We start from the raw sequence: 14,361 nt of genomic DNA, 5'->3' as shown, positions 1-14,361 counted from the left end.
TGTTGCATCTCTCAACACATGATCCACTATAGTACTCCCAACTTACTTCCTCATCAGTATTCAGCTTACCTCGAACCTTCAACTCCATTCACACAGATGTTTCCAGACCTCTTCCCACCAATGAAAACCTTTTCTTACAGAATCTTTTTGCAGTAATTCAGTATTCTGAATACCTCCACTCTCAGCTGGCTGCGTCTCCTTTCCTCCTCAATCTTGGAAAAGTCTGACCTCGGTAGCAGCCCTCCAGTGCCACTTATGGGCTACAAGTAAGTTTTTATTTATATAATCCACACATGGAATATACATAGCTACACACCTTTTCACAACAATTAACATTTGCATGACATTTACAATTTTCACAAAACTTGTATTTTAAAACATGCATGTACAGTGACACTACGTTTCGATCTACTAAAACAATTTAAAAATTGCTCCCACGATTTTCCACAACCACAATCTTAGCATTTCCAAAATGTCTGCAACATTCATTATTTTCAATTAATGTTTCACTCCATACTGCCCATATCTCCCAAATCTTGATCTCCTTTCCCTTATACCCTCAACTACGTCATTTCCCAATCCCTCCTAAGGAATAATATAATAAACATTACATATCTTCTTACAATACCATTCTTTAGTATTTTTTCAGTTCCTCTGTAACTTTTTCTGGTATTCTTTAATTTCCTCATTCAAAAAATTCCCTCTTTTTCCTACCTTCACTTTTATTTTTCTGTCTTACTATATCTCAACACCCAGATTATGCACAATAGGCTGCATTAATCCTACTCCTTCTTCCAGGTAGAGAATTCTCTGTTTACTAGGTTCATTCTTGATCCCCATACGACACTACACACCAACTGCAATATTTGGTTTCTTTTCACTTGGACATACATAGGCACACTTCCTATACAACCTATACAACCTAACCTACCTAAAATAACAGAATCAATCAACTATGCTTGCTTTTAAAACACTAACCTAAACGGTTTTCCAGAAAACACATTCCTTTTATTTCTTCTGTCACTGCCTCCCACTGTTTCTTTACTTTTTCCACTTTACCAAACAGTAATTCAAGTTTTGATAAGAAAAGCAAATGTCTTCAATTTTAGTTACATTACATAAACCCTTACATTTTTCTTTATTCAGCTGTAATCCCACTTTAAGGTACCACTCATTCACTAATACCACCATTTTTTAAACCCAACTTTCACTTCTTGCAATATCTACATCAGAGGCATATGATATAAATTAGGAATCTCAACACAATTATGTAATTTATATGCCAACTCACCCAATATACGACTCATAAAACAAGCAACAACAATCATTCCAGAATACCTGCTGCTCATAGGGCAACCCTGCCTTACACCTCTCTTCGCATACACCTGCTCAGTAAATCATCTGTTACCCATTATTCATGTTTCCTTTAAGCCCACATCTCATCAAATTTTCCCATAAACATTCAAGACTTAAATAATCAAATACCTTGCTTACATCTCCCACCATCAAACATTTCTTTTTCTATACAGTGTGTCATCCATTACCTCCTTTACAGCAATTAATAAACAACTCATGGCTTCTTCTACCTTCCAGTCCGTACACATCAGATAACATTACTTAACCTTCTCAAACCTCATTTGCAATATTTTAATTAATACTATATTTGCAATATTTTCATTATATAATCTACGCTATTCAATGTAATCAGCTTCCAGTATATATATATATATATATATATATATATATATATATATATATATATATATATATACACACATACATACATACATACATACACATTATCTATATATATTTTTAAATTTCTTTCCCATATAAACCTTATTAATTTCTTCACATATAGTTCTTTCCTGCACCCAATTCTCAAACCATTCAATTTTTCAAGAAAATATACATCATACCCTATACCATCCTTCCCTGGTGATGAGCCCACATTTAACACCTTGTGCACACTAATTTATCCAAAGTAACCTTACTTTGCAAATTTGCAATTGCCTCTATAAAAAAAAATTCTTCATGGTTCATGCGTTACCTTCAGCTATTCTTTTCTCTATAAAATGTCTGACAAACTTTCAGAATACTCATATCATCTTTTTGACTATTTTATTAACCCCTCATCATTAAATTCCTTTATTATGCAATTGTCATATTTTACGATTTTTGCCAGATATAGAGATGCCTCTTCCTTCTTTCCTCTAACAAAATATATTTTGTTTCTACAACAATTCCTCAATTTTCTTTGTCTTCTCATAAATCTGCCTTTCTTTATAGAAAAAAATATTTTCTTCTTCAACGATTCAACATACTTTGTCTCATCATTTCCTACCCTTTTTTTCTTCAGGTCCTTAGCTGTAATTCTACCCATAGTTGTACTTTTCTTTAAAATATAAAACCACCACTCTTAACAGGTCTTACAAAAAAGCTCTTGTGGTATAATATTCCTCCCCAAAACTATCCATTTTCCTGACAGTATTTTATACATTTTATTTCTAATATCCTCATTTCTCCCACTTCAATCCAAATACACAAATGATCCAAAAACCCCGACTACAATTTCATTATTGTATGCAAGATGCTCAGAAATAAAAAAAAGTGTCCCATTTTTATCTTCTTGCATGTATAAAATGTGCTTTATTCCATAATCCTAACATACCCAACTTCGTTACTTCCCACAATTTTTAACATCATGACTCACTTTTTTTTTTTTTATTATTCTTCAAATCACAGTTAAGATCAGCCACTATAACAAATGCTCGTGTTAACCATAACATAAGCTATTTCCCTTTTCTTTAACATCAGTACATGCATAAACCCCTATTAATCTGAATGCATTGTTTACACTGGAAAAATAAGCCATGTATAACATTTTCAATTAAACAAAAAAGTCCCTCCTGAACATCATTCATTTCCTAAATTCCATACAATTGTGCCCTCGTAATCTTTTCAGCTTGCTTTCTGTCTTTGAGATGTATAAATCTGGTGTCTTATAAGCAGATAATTTCAGCATATAAACCTACACACAATTCCTTAATCTTCTGAACTTATTTACAAGGCTGCTGACATGCCTTTTTTTTAACTTTTGGAAAAATATTTTGAAAAACTCTCGTTTCCTTATTTTTATTAATTGCTCTACAGTATTTTTCTCTGTGGTCTAACCAATTCCTCAACTTCTTTGTCTAGATTTGATTGTGCACCTAACAGTTGTCCAAGAGTAGGGGAAGGGCCACCATTGCCCCAGCTAAACTGCCCCTAGTCTGTGTGAACATTACCTCAGATCTCCTGTAACAATATCCTGCTAGCCTAGTGGGGTTAACCCGGTCAAAAAAGCATAAACAACATATATACAAATGTTGTACTGTTAAATTTGAATGTGGAAAGAAGTAAATAAAATGAAAAAGAAGCCTACAATAATAAAGACAGAAAGAAATGAAAAGAGGAAGTAATGCATGGTAAGAAGGATAAGGTGAAAGAATAGAAAAAGGGAGTGTAGGTGGGAGTCTTTTTCATCTCTGATAGCATCTTAGTCATTTCGGAGGAACAAAACTTCATTGTGACATTCTGATATACTGGAGAAAGCTGACTCACTGGCACAGGAGCAGGGTGCTCTACTCCAATGCCAGAAACTTGGCTTTAACAAGCAACCACGTTTCATGACAGCTACCCAGTGGACTGAAGAGCATACAGAAATTGCTGTTCTCTCCTGGGGAGATGCTGCTGGATTGTCTGCTACAGGTTCACCTTCTATCTAAAGATAGCAGTCAGTCTTGGGCAGTGAAATAAAATATACACACACCATGCATGTACTCCTGAAGGCTGGCCAATCATAATGAGTAAGCTGCACCCAGTTAGGAGCATTGCATATTCAAATGCAGACATGGGCAGAGACTTTATATACCTCAACTATAATCTTCTTCCCTCATAAGATGCAACCACACACCCCTTCTTCCCACCTCTCTTAAATATTAATCCTTTCCCTTTCAGTTTTTTCTTCCAGCCACCATCCTCATCTATTTTCTCCTCCCTTATGTCTGTCATTATAAACCTAAGGAAAAAAAATCCAAAAACAGTTACTCCTAATAGACAGACTCCTTGTCAACCATAATATACTGTCCAATTAATAGCTTCTTCTATAACCTTCTTAGTACAAGACTAATTTACCTCACTTTCCCCACTCACATCTTAATACAGCTGTCCTCCTGCACATTTATCTCACTCCTCCTACACAATGACAATCTTATTTCTCACTTTTTATTCCCCAAAATGCCTCAAACTTTCTAACCTTTCTGTGTAGAAATCATAGAACACTGAATTTGTAATATAACAATGCTTTTTCTTTTATTGAAAGAGTCCAGTGCTCTACCAAAAATGTACATATTCTACCCATAATACATTGTAAATAGACAGGTCTTAAAACACACTGATGTAAACAGAATTTACTGTACGTATCGGTCATGTAAAAAAAAAAAAAAAAAAAAGCTGTTCTTTTCAAACTTGTAACCGTTATGTACTGTGAGGGAGCTTTTCTCCCCAGGCTTTCGCTGAAAAAGGGCTCTGTCCAGTCGGACTTTCCCTGTCAAAGTCAAACAAAAAGCAAGTAAATAATAAAATATAGCCCCCTCTATCATTAGTGTCAGCCACCAGAAAAAAAAAAATGTCTTACCCTACTGGTAGTTCAAAATGGGGAAAAAAATACTACTTCCACAAAACAGCGACACTCCACACTGCTCTCCCAAAGAAAGTGATGCGCAGTAAATGGTACCAGCAAATGGATAAAAAGTCACTGGTAATTCCAGGTTTTTGGTAAGGTTTTAATGTTAGCAGAGCAAATCAGACCAAATAAACATAGATAATTATACTTTTAGACTGCTAATTTAAGTCTGGGACTTTAAACACATAGGTGTCACATAAAATATGTACAGAATTAGCCATTAGTCAAAATAGCAATGCCCCACTTTCATCTGCATTTGCCAAATCAGGTGCAGTCTTGTAATTTTGGTGATTTTTAGTATGTTTACATATTGCTTCTTGCAGCTTTTTATAAGCTTACTTTTTAAAAAGTAGAGAATTTCAGCTACTGTTAACATCCGAACCACTCAGGTTACAAGCCACAACCAACCCCTGCTCTCATATCAGATTCTACAAAACCACAGCATGACAAGTCTGCATTCATTAACATACTGTATTAATACATTAAAATTATTTCTACTGTTCAGTGTTAGGGTAATGGTTAATTAATACACATAACTAAAGAGGTAAAAGGGAATATGTGGGCAGCTTCTGTTATTTATCGATTGTCATATCTATACCAAAACTGTCCAACTAAACAAAGCTGCCTTTTTTCAGACTGAGTCTCAGGCCAAAAAGCTACAGACTTTACAAAGATGGACTGTGCAAGTGCAACGGACCATAAGGTTCTCACAACTCTTCACATTTCTCTCAGACATATATGGGGTGACAGCAGCTTGAACTTTAAGTCAAAAGAGATTGGGTATAATCCTGGGTGACATGCTGTCATTTATGGAACAGGTGATAGCAGTGTTAATCATCTCAGGAATATTTCCATGAGAAGACCTTCACTGCATTTGTAGACCTTTCAGCTGTTAACCATGCATTCCTCTTCTTTAGGACCATACTATTGCAAAGGTGTATACACTGGGGTCCTCAAGCCACAGCAACTTCATAAAATGCAGTAGTTGTCAAAGACAACTTGTGGTAACTAAGGTGGACACTCTGTGAAACCAGTATAGTTAGTAGGTTATGTATATGAAATATCCCACTCGTGTTCTTATACCAATAACAAAGCAGACAAGAAAAAATTAAAAGCACATTTGGGTTCTATTACAGATAGTGTTTTAGACTGTCACTACAAATAACCTAGGTTTACCACCTGTCCCACTTTGCGAGAGACAGTCCCGCTTTGGGCAGTTGTGTCCTGACAAAAAATATTAAAAATGGCAAATGTCCTGAGATTGTAGGACATAATGATGTCCTATACTGTATGCAACAGTTGCATAAAACAGTTATTCTGTATCTAAAATACCTAAATGTTATAAGAAACAGAATAAGCAACTAAAATGCTACAAAAATAAGCTATTATTTAGGCAAAAAAGTAAAGTTCTATCCTTTGTACTGACCGTGGCTATGTGTCGGCCTGTTAAATCTAATGTTTGTCACGAAAATGTGCCACTTTGGCCATTTGAAAAGGTGGCAACCCTAAAATAACCAACGCCTACAAATCCTCAGGCAAAAAAGGCTGGTTCTTTACACTACATTAACATCACTGCAATGCCACGACTACAATACCTGCCACTATCAGTGGACACGGCTCCTACAGTGACTTAAAACCTTGCTACACCTGGGCCATGCGAACTTGAAAGAACTGCTGAAGCCTTACCAAGCAGTCCGCTCACTTCTGCAACTGGCAAAGGCTTATAGTGTTTTCCCCAACACACTTCATGAGACTTTCAGTACAAGATCTTCTACATGGCGTACATCTGTGTGTGGAATTTATCTCAGCAACCACAGTGGAATATTTAACTATAGCCAGTTTTATGAAGTCCCTAAACATCTATCTATTCCACATTGTTTACAGAAGTGGAAGGCTTAGTGTGGCACTTAATAATGAAGTTTTAGTATACATTTCTTGTACAGAAACGGAACTCTCAGTACTGCATCTATTGAAACTCTAAATACTTTACTGCTGTATATATATTTAAAGAGTTTACTACAGTTTAACAAAACACAGTTAAGTTTTATGGTTGCTCCACCACAAGATATACAATACACTTCATAGCATTCGCCTTTTTATGAAGGTTGTCCCTCACATCAAGACTTTGTTTTCTGTTGGTGCGCCAAGTGTTATCATCAGGTACATGGATTAAACGGTTACTTCATGTCATCCACACTAAAGAAACGAGCTATGCAATATATGTCGGTTAATAATCAGCAGAGGCAAACAAAATATATTAAGTCACAACGAGGTTAAATAGTCGCTAGTCATCTGCGGTGCCTCATGAGAAATCGTTGCAAAAGAAAACGAACCTAGTGTATATTACATGCTGCAGATCTAAAAAGAAGTAAAATGGAAACGTTCAAGCCATAAAGTCATGAACCACATCACGTGCCTCAAAGCTGTCGAGATACAATGTCAACGCAAATCCCAAACCAAAGCACACCCAGACTAACAAACACACCTCGTTAAGTATCCAAGGACAACTAGTTAATCATCATAGTTAATGTGGAAAAATACGACTCGCAGTACCGCTAAAAAGGTATGGGTGGATCAATTAGTGGAGAGTTTATGTCTCAATTTATCTCTATGAAGAGAAACTTAAAAAAAAAACGCAAACCACATTATTATAAAGTGACAAAACTGAAAGCCACAGACATTCAAAGTTGAACTACTCGTGTAAAAAAAGTTTCTCAACAAAACTCGACATAACCCCAGCCTAGTTAGGATGCAGCCCCATTCCTATGTACTAAAGGAAGGACGCAGCAAGAGTCGGTAAGGAACTATATCAGCTCACCAAACACACAATGAGCGAGACACAGAATGTTTTAAAGTGGCAGCATCAGCCGGCAGATAAACAAGGTTGAAAAGCCGGTTTAGATAAAGGCAGCCCAGCGCATTTTTATTTGCAGAGAAACGTTCAGCAAATCAGTGATGTAGTGCTGAATGAAAATGCACTGAAGGCGTATTCTATTTTATACCAATAAACTAAAAAGAATACAGGGAGTTTAATGATTACTGATCCTACACAAGCTGCTTTCCTGCAGCGAGCTAAGACAAACACTAAATGAGATTTGCGGCAATGCTGTTGAACAATAGTGCAGTGCTACCCACATGCAGCAGACAGTGAAAACCGGCAATATTCCTCCACGAAACACCATGTTCACATCATATACTTTACTTACTAGCATCCGATGCCTCCAAAGCCAGTCAGTGCCAGTGAAAGGGGTCAACAGTTAATAAAACGGTCATATCCAATGTCCTAAAAAGAAACCAAAACGTGCATCCGTGCGGCTAATAATCCTCGTAGCCTACTGTCACCTTTACTTTAGCAGAAGCGGTCAATCTCTCTCTCCCTTTCCCTGTTGTTGTCCCTCCTATACCTAGTAAACAGCAGCAGGCCCTTATGTATGATGTTGTTTTCCCACTTCAGAACCGTTGTGACTACACTGGTCTGTAAACTCCTCTATCACAAATTTGTAGTCAATACAGTTAATTCATAGGTACACATTAACCGACAGAAAAAAATAACAAGTTGATGTAGTAAACATCCCAAAAGCAGACCTACAATGCTCACTCCCAACAGCTAGACTTGGTTTCAACCAACTCACGCAGCAGACCTTGTGAAATGCTGAGCCCGTCTTAAAGACGCAGCACCCACAACTAAGTGATGGGCAAAGTGTATGTAGTGGATAAAACGCTGCACATAGGCAGCACCCACGCTAAAGAGAGTGCTAAGGGCATGTAGTACGTTAAAATACTTCTAGCTTCCAACCACTTTATTTAATTAAATCTGTAAACCGAGGCAAAGCACTGATCTCAACAGGTTCCGCCCAAGTGTAAAACACCATACTAAGTACAGTACAACAATTACAGGTTGCAATACACATATATCTAAAATTCACACTAGTACACGTATAGTCTGCGTGTTAATATATATGGCTGGGGGTAGGACATTTTGGTACAAACATCAGATTTTGGATAGAACTTTACTTTTTTTGCCTAAATAAAAGCTTATTCTTGTAGCATTTTAGTTGCTTATTCTGTTTCTTATAACATTTAGGTATTTTAGATACAGAATAACTGTTTTATGCAACTATTACATAAAATATAGAAAATAATTGTGTCCTAAAATTTCAGGACATTTGCCATTTTTACAATTTTTCACAAAGTGGGACAGGTGGTAACCCTAGCTGGGGGTGGTTACTTACAGTATGTAGGCATAACTCATTTGTGTAGCTTACTTCCAATGTATTATACATACATCCCTAGACCTAACTTGATTTTTAAAAGATTGTGATTGCAGAGCTTTTCTCCCCGGGCCTCCGCTGAAAAATTGTATTTTATTTGACATTTGGTAACCAGGAAGGTCCGACTGGGTACAGATTACCCATGGAGGGCTGGGGAGAAAATCCTCACACCAGTTTTTACAACATTATCACCGAGAAGAAAATAAACTTCTGTACAGAATTTTTTAAATATAAAGTTGATGATGGGCCCTTGAAAAAGTTGAAAGTGGGGACTTTCTGGCTCAGTCGAACAATTATCAATGCGGTGGTGGTGCTGCAGTAGCGTTGTCGCCTCACAGTAAGACGTTGTCCTGTTCGATTCTTAGCTAAAGCGTCTTCTGTGCGGAGATATGCGTGAATGGGCGCACCTTCGTTGAAGGTTGTGCGTCAGGCCTGGCAAGTCGGTATGTAAAAATCTACTGCCAATCATTAGCGGACCGGAGTTCGGCCTTGGCGACCCATAACTGGGGAAAAGCCGAAAGATACAACAATAAGTAAATAAAATAAAACACACTTCTCTAAGCCTGACCCTAAAACTCCCTTCCTAACCGTAACCATAACCATAAAACTCCCTTTGTAACTCTAATCCTAAAACTCCCTACTAAACTCTAACCATAAAACTCTGTAACCCTAACCCTAAAACTCTCTACCTAACCTAATCATAAAACTTCCTCCCTAACCCAAACTAAAACAACTTAGTTCAAACTATATGAAAGTGAATTTCCTACTTATGTGCGGATCTCCCATTTTACCTGAGAAGCATGACCGCTCTGCAGTATCTAGCTGCATGTAGTAAGTAACCACGGTCAAAAAAGCTCACCAGGTTTGTAAGGATCCTAGCAGAAATGAGATTTACAATTTCAGAAAGCCATTTACTAAAACTGAAAATAAATAAATAAATAATAGTACCCTTTGGAAAGACGGCCACTCCTGGAAAATATCACATTAGTACATTAGTAATAAACCCATCGACCAAGAGATGGGGATCTGTAAATACAGGTTGACAGTTACCTGATCTTTGACCACCACGTGTTTACTATGATGAGAAGATCCACTGATTCACACTAATGGAACTATTTATTTATTTATTTATTTATTGCAGTTGGTTTACCAGGATAGTCCATTGGGCCATAAAGAACCCGTTTTCAATGGAGTCCTGGGGAGAAAAGCTCCAAAAAGCAAAAAGATACATGTAACAGAACAATATAGGTACAGCAGGTAGTAATGAAAGTTATACAAAATAAGGAAGCAAAAAAACTTTAAAACAAATTATTAAAAATAACAATTAATACAGATTGAGAAGAATATACAACAATAGTACAACAGATATAGCAATGAATACAGCTTTGAGAGGAATCATACTAACTAAGGAATTGTACAATGTGATGCTAAAGGACATTGCATAGTGGGGGAAGTAGACTTAAGGGCCTGTCTAGTAGATTTTATGAAATTCTAAGGTATAGTAGTGAAGTTAGCAGGAAGGAGAAGGAGGAGAGAGGAAAGGTATAGTAGGGAAGTTAGCAGGAAGGAGAAGGGAGGTAAGAGGACAGAGTTAGTTATGTAGGGTGGGAGCAAGAGCATTCCCACTGTGATGCTAGATGTGAATGAAGAGATTTTTGAAAGTAGAGTGGTTGGAGGTGGTGCGGATGGAAGGTGGTAGGGAGTTCCAATGGCGAGCTAGGCTGAAGGATAGAAGGTTTCTGCCTGGGGGGTGAGTAGGTTTATGCACTTCTAGTATGTTTTGATTGTTTGACCTTAATACTCTGTTGGGTAGGTGCATTTTAAAGGCAGATGAAAGGGATGGACAGACGGAGGGGTTGAGAATAAGCTTATGGGCTAGAGTTAGTTGAATGTAAGTTAGTTGATTGGGAAGTTCTAGCCATTGTAGTTTCTGGAGGGAGGAACAATGATGGGTGGAGGACCTATGGCTGGTGGCAAATTTTGATTTTGTTGTAGCAACAGGAGAGCTGTTTTTAAAGAGGACTGAAGATTTGTTAGTAGTGGGGCACCATAGAGAAGGGAGGGGATAAGGAAGCAAGTGGAGAGAGTAATTTTAGTGGCAGGTGTGAGGTAGGGATTCTGTCTGTAAAGCATGCCTAGTTTCTGATGGGTTTTGATATTTAGTTGTAGGTGAGAGTTAAATTTAAGTTGGTTATCAATTTGGACCCCAAGTAACTTAGTCTCTGACACTATTTCTAGAGGTGAGCTATTTTGAGTAGTGATTGAGAATGTGTTCATATCAAAAGGAGTAAGTTTAGAAGGAGTAAATATCATTAGTTTGGTCTTGGAAGCATTAAGAGCTAGATGGTTACTTAACATCCATTGCTCTGTGGTAGAGAAGGCATCTTGAGTTAGTTTTTGAAGTATAGCGATAGAAGTGGCAGAACAGATGATAGTTGAATCATCTGCATATTGGATGATGTTTGAGAATGGGATAGATTTGTGGAAATTGTTTATAAATATATTAAATAGAAGGGGACCCAGTATGGAGCCTTGAGGAACTCCTGTAGGGGTACTAAGGAATGGGGAGGTGGCTTTCTTCCATTTTACTGCTTGATTTCTGTTGGTTAAGTAGCTAGAGAACCAACTCAAGGAGGAGGGAGATAGATTAAGTTCAGAGAGTTTAGCTAAAAGCAGGCTGTGTGATATAGTATCAAAGGCTTTGGAGAGGTCAAGTAGCAGGGTAGAGACAAATTGGCCAGAATCACGAGCTTTATTTACAAGTTCAAGGAAGGAGAGGAGGGCTGTCATGGTGCTATGATTTGGTCTGAATCCGTGTTGTGTGGGAGCTATGAGGTGATTATCTAGGAGATATGGAAGGAGTTGAAGTTGGACACATTTTTCTAGGATTTTAGAGATAGGGGACAGGATAGCTATAGGGCGGAAATTTGTTACATTGTTATTGTTACCACCTTTGTGTAGAGGTAAGATAAAGGCCTGTTTCCAGATTTGAGGTACTGTAGATTCTTGAATGGAACGGTTTATTAAGATGCTAATGGGGTAGGCAAGTGTTTCTGCAGCTATACTAAGAAAGTAAGAAGGGATATTATCAGGAGCATTGGTACATGGCTTCAATTTCAGAAGGAGTTTTTTTATAGTAGATGGTAGGTATGGGTTTTAATGAGAATAAGGGAGAGTCAGGAGAATTAGGGGTGATTGAGATGAGGGAGAAGTTTGTGTAGAAGAGGAGGTAGAGGATTTGGTAGATGGGGAATGGGGAGTAGTAGGGGTGGGTGAGGGAGTATTGTGGAGTGTAGTGGTGTTGGAGAATGAAGAGGTCAATTTGGAAATAGAGTCAATAAAAAAGGAGTTAAATTGTGTAGCCAAGACTAATTCTGGAGCATTTGAGTCTGGGGTGGGAGAATCTGGTTTACTAGGGTGAAGGAGACTAGAGATGCCTTTCCAGAATTTCTGAGGGTTGTTATTATTATGGTTTTGGAGAGTAGAGAAGTAGTTTTGTCGATCAGAAGTGATGAGTTTTTTTACTTTATTTCGAAGCATTTTATATTCATTGTGGAGCAGTGGTGTCATATTTTTCTGGTAGCGTGCCCAGACTTTATCTCTATGTCTCATGGTAGCAAGAGTATTTTTGGAAAGCCAGGGGGCTGATTTTGTTTTTATTCTCTTTGTCCTTAAGGGGGCCTGGGAGTCTAATATTTTTAGGAATGTCGAGTTAAAGTGGGAAACTGCACTGTCCAGTGGTAGTGTTTTTAGACAGTTCCAAATTGCTTGTAGGGAGTTCGAGAACTTGTAAGGGAGTTGAGAAGGTTGTTGGGTTGAATTTTTTAATAGTAATATAGTTATGGGTTCGATGTAAGATAGAGGGAAGTCGGTGGGTAAAGATGGGTATGTGGTCACTAAGGGGATTGGGAAAAGTGCCACTTTTGGAGAAATAGTGAGGATGGGAAACAAGGATCCAATCCAGGATACTTCCACTGGAGAGATTTTTTATGGAACTGTTTAGCTGTGAGAAATTGTAGAGGTTGATGTTAATGGAGTTTGTTGGAGACTGAATGCAGGCCCAGTTAATGTTCACGTCTCCTAGGATTATGGTTTCGTTACTAATGTTACTAGAAAGCCACGAAAGGATGAGCTCAAGTGTGGGAATATTATCCATATAGAGGGAAGCAAGACATATGTGTTTGTGATTATTGATTTGTAGTAGAGTAAGAAGAAGTTCGGCATTGTTAAAGTGTGGTATAGGTTTATTGTAGGGAGTAACTATTAGGGATGATGAGTAGAGGAGAGCTACTCCTCCACCTTTTTTGTGAGGCCTGTCTTTTCTTATGATGGAGTAGTTTGGAGGAATTATTTCAGAGTCCTTTATACGTGGTTTCAACCAGGTTTCAGAAATAGATAGGATGTCAGGTTTATTGTGTATGAGCCAAGCATGAAGGTTTGGGACTTTGTTTACTATGCTTTGGGAGTTTAAAGAAGTAAGTAACAAGGATTTATTTGTGGTGGCTATGGTGGAAGGGCCTGGGTTAGGATGTATATCACCAGATATGAGAATAATTGGATGAAGGAAGAAGTGGTTTAGATGAGAAGACAGTAAGGTTATAAGATCAGGTTTTATTGTAAGTTGGAGAAATTTGTTACTGGTTATGGGAATGGAGATTGTTTGGGAAGTGATAAGTTTGTATCGGAAAAGAAAGAGATTATCTGTGGGTTATAAATAGGGGGAGATAGGAGAGTATGAGTGTGGGAGAGGTGAGTTCTGATGATTGGTTACATGGAAGGATTGAGAATGGAAGGAAATAGTGGGCTGGGAGAGATAGTGCAGATAGGATAAGATGAGGAGGAGTAGTAGTAAAAGGGAGATGAAGGATTGTTTTGAGAGCATGTTGTGAAGAGTTACTAGGAGGTGAAAATATAGTAGGGTATATGGTATAAAGGAGATAAATTATGTAAGAGGAACTGGTAGTTACTACTATGTAGTATTAAGACTGTGGAGAGTTGTATTAGATGTGGAGGAGGTGTGGTTTGGGAGTGGAAATGGAATAGAGTTGGTTAGGTAGGATGTTGATGTGGAGTTGGGTGGAGGTCGGTTTTGGTGGGAAAGAAAAGAACTGTTGCATATCTGCAACTAGGAATACCCTTGTATAGTAACCATAAATATCCTTGAGTTATTTACACATCAGCAATATTTTGACACATTTTGGAATAAGCTTGGCTAGGTTTAACATGGCTCTTGGATAATAGTCTAGTAACAATCTATGAACCTATAACAGGTTGTTATATATGTGACAAGTAGCAGTTACATACAATGGTTTATATAATATCTAGACCACAGTAAGGGATACGAAGAGATGGGAAAAGCAGAAT

General features: G+C 37.6%; 1 protein-coding gene across 6 annotated transcripts in view; it reads right to left on the bottom strand.

The window, feature by feature from the left end:
* Positions 1–8,457, bottom strand: part of LOC122790739 (solute carrier family 22 member 17-like) — a 766,774-nt gene extending 758,317 nt beyond the window's left edge. For 2 of the 6 annotated variants that reach the window (XM_044058330.1, XM_044058329.1), the window contains exon 1: positions 7,933–8,457. The gene's annotated coding sequence lies outside the window, so the exon portion shown is untranslated. The remainder of the gene's footprint in view (positions 1–7,932) is intronic. The other 4 variants (XM_044058331.1, XM_044058332.1, XM_044058333.1 and 1 more) reach the window with 2 other exon arrangements.
* Positions 8,458–14,361: the final 5,904 nt, after the last annotated feature.

This window comes from Protopterus annectens, chromosome 16.part0 (genome assembly GCF_019279795.1).
Source record: "Protopterus annectens isolate FY-2018-M chromosome 16.part0, PAN1.0, whole genome shotgun sequence".
Classification (NCBI taxonomy): domain Eukaryota; kingdom Metazoa; phylum Chordata; order Ceratodontiformes; family Protopteridae; genus Protopterus; species Protopterus annectens.
Note: the sequence above shows the minus strand (reverse complement) of the source record. Positions and strands in the feature narration are given on the sequence as shown.